The following is a 3,245-nucleotide window of genomic DNA, read 5'->3' on the forward strand; positions in this document are numbered from 1 at the left end:
AGCAATTTATGCTTAGTAAGTTTTGAGCAAGGGATTCCAGCACAACAAAAGTATAGCATTCATATAGCTAAACGGATAATTTCATATGCACAAATTTTCAATATCATACTTACTTCACATTACCAACCCTTATGTTCATACACAAAAGATCAACTTAGCCAAAGGCCGGTAGCTCATTTATCGACTGAGCGAATACAGATTTGTAAGGGATCAACTAATTCAAAGCACACACGAAACATACCTCATCGCTGGGATTTTACGAGCGTATTAATTTAAATTTTTACAGCAAGATCGCTCGTTCCCAAATCAAGCATCTTCGGGGTTTAGCCGGATATAACCACTCGCACAAGGCCTTCGGGTCTTAACCCGGATATGGTCACTAGCATAAATGCCTTCGGGACTTAGCCCGATATAGTCGCTAGCACAAATGCCTTCGGATCTTAGTCCGGATGTAGTCGCTTAGCACAAAAGCCTTCGGGACTTAGCCCGGATATCATTCGAGTAACCATGCACATATATCAATAAATCATGACACATTCATATTTCATTTTCATTACCAAAGCTCAAACACAAGACACTTATCACATTTACAATTTCGGCTCAATAGCCACATATAAGAGCATGATTTTGATTTACTTAAGACATAATCTAATCGAATCATAATTTAAGTCCCATTACTCGAAAACTTACCTCGGATGTTGTCGAACGATTCCGATGGCTATTCGACCACTTTTTCCTTCCCTTTATCGGATTTAGTTCCCCTTTGCTCTTGAGCTTAATTTAACAAATAAATTGATTTAATCATTTGAGCATCGAAAAGAGGAACTCAAGGTACTTGGCCCACATATATTCATTAGACATTAAAGTCACATATGTACGGAATCATGAATCAAACTCAACACATTAGTTAATACTCTCCTTAGCCGAATTTTCTAAGTCAAGATAAAGCCTTCAATATGCTTACCTATGGCCGAACAACACATCAACCTATGTACTCATTCATGTGGCCGATTATGCATGTCTATGTTGAGGCCAATTATATACTCAATACCACACACAAATGGCATACCTTTTACTAACTAGTGCATTACATATTATAACTCAATACGCATCCATCATGCACTTCATAACCGAAACACCATCATATGTAAATATATACCTTGAGATATTGTATATGTCATACCAATACGTCATGTGCAAACATATATATATATGTGCAAGAGCCGAATCTCAAAGTTGATTATAACTAAACATGAACATAAATCCAAAACACAAATCTTACCTACCATGCAATAAGCATAAATCATACTTATGGATATACCATGGCCGAATACATCACAACACCATACCATTTCAATTTTGGTCATGGTTAAACAAAGAACTTAATGTCTCACTCAAAAATGCTAAAAAGAAAATCCAAGAGTCATCAATCCACCATCACATGTATCATTAACAAGCTTCATATTTAGCATGCAATGGCATTAACACAAAATCCACCTAGGCCGAATATCATCCCCATGACATAGCAAAGATTTGAACCATGGGCTAATTAGAACTCAAGCTAGCAACTAAAAACATGCATGAATCTCATGGCACAACCTCAAACATAGCTTAATCTAGATACAAGTATAGCCAAACCTCCTCCTAATCCTCTTCCAAACCAAACATGAAGCAAGAACTCCTTCCTCCTTCCTTAGAATTTTCGGCCAAAAGAAATGAAAAAGGATGAACAATTTTTTTTTCTTTTCTTTAACTCACGGCAATGGGGGGGAACACTCACACACATTCTTTCTTTTTTTTTCCATTTCTTTGTTACCCATACTTCTTATTTTATTTTTCCTAACATACCTCACTAACATAACATGTTTGTGACATGTTTCCACTCATAGCATGGCCGGCCACTACTAATTAGGGGGGAAATTTGACATGCAAGTCCTCCCTTTTTATTACATGCACTATTAGATCCTTATAGATTAGCCTATCACATTTCAAAAGTGTCATACAAATCCTACTAACTGAATTCACATGCAATCGACTAAATCGAAGCTTGAAATTTTCACACATTCATAATTACATATTCTAGACAATAAATATCACATTCAAACATTTCGGTGACTCGGTTTAGCGGTCCCGAAACCACTTCCCGACTAGGGTCAATTTTTGGCTGTCACAATTTCGCAATAAGCCTGAGCAGACCACACGATCGCACACACACGAGCGTGTGTTAGGCCGTGGGGCCAAGTCAGTTTCGAGCACAGGCTAGACACACGGGTGTGTGACTAGCCGTACGGTTGTAACTTAGAAATATGTTTATGTTTTGAAAAATTTTGTATCTACTCGGTTTAGTCCCGACGTCTTTCTAAAGCATGTTTAAGGTCTCGTTGACCTAAGTAAAGGACTTTATGTTGATGTTTGACTATGATGCTATGATGTTTGTGAAATGAAAGCGAAATGTTCTAATATGTTCGGTAATAACTTTTAACCCTAGTCCAACGATGGATACGGGTTAAGGGCATTACAAAATGTGCAAGAAAGGTTGGGTGGCAATGAAAATCAATTACAAAAAGGATTATGACAGATCGGATTTTGATGTCATTGAAAATACTCCCTAAGATATGGGTATTCTTGTTTCTCTTTGTAGTGGCATTGTGCATTGTATTTCTTCAGTAAAGATGCAAATTAATTTCAATAGAGATCTATCAGAGTTTTTCATCCTTCTAGGGGTATTTGGAAAGGAGACCTGCTTTTGCCTTACATCTTTGTGCTTTGTATGACATCCATAAGGATGTAGATGTTCCTCACTAGAAACCTTTTCATCTCATAGAGATGGGCTTTTGATACCTCATCTTTTTTTTTTTTGCGAATGGCTTTATCTTGTTTACTGAGGCAGACTTTAAACAAATAGTGGTTATTAACGATGAAATAAGACAATTTTTTAAGTATTCTTGTAATAAGGTGAATCTATCTAACATCAAGTTTTTTTCTCTATGAATTTTCAATTGGTTGTTTGGAATTCAAATAGCAAAGGGCTTGGTTTTGTCAATGTTGATAATCTTACTAAATATCTTGGTACTCCTAAATTGTGTAAAAGAGTCACTAAATATACTTATCAATATTTTATTTAGAATATGAGGGCTAAACTAGTAGGGTGGAAGGTCTGTACTTTATCTTTCGTTGGTCATATAATGCTTGCTAAATCTACCCTTAGTTTCTATCTTATTTGTGTTATGAAATCTAGTCATTCT

This window comes from Gossypium hirsutum, chromosome A06 (assembly GCF_007990345.1).
Source record: "Gossypium hirsutum isolate 1008001.06 chromosome A06, Gossypium_hirsutum_v2.1, whole genome shotgun sequence".
Classification (NCBI taxonomy): domain Eukaryota; kingdom Viridiplantae; phylum Streptophyta; class Magnoliopsida; order Malvales; family Malvaceae; genus Gossypium; species Gossypium hirsutum.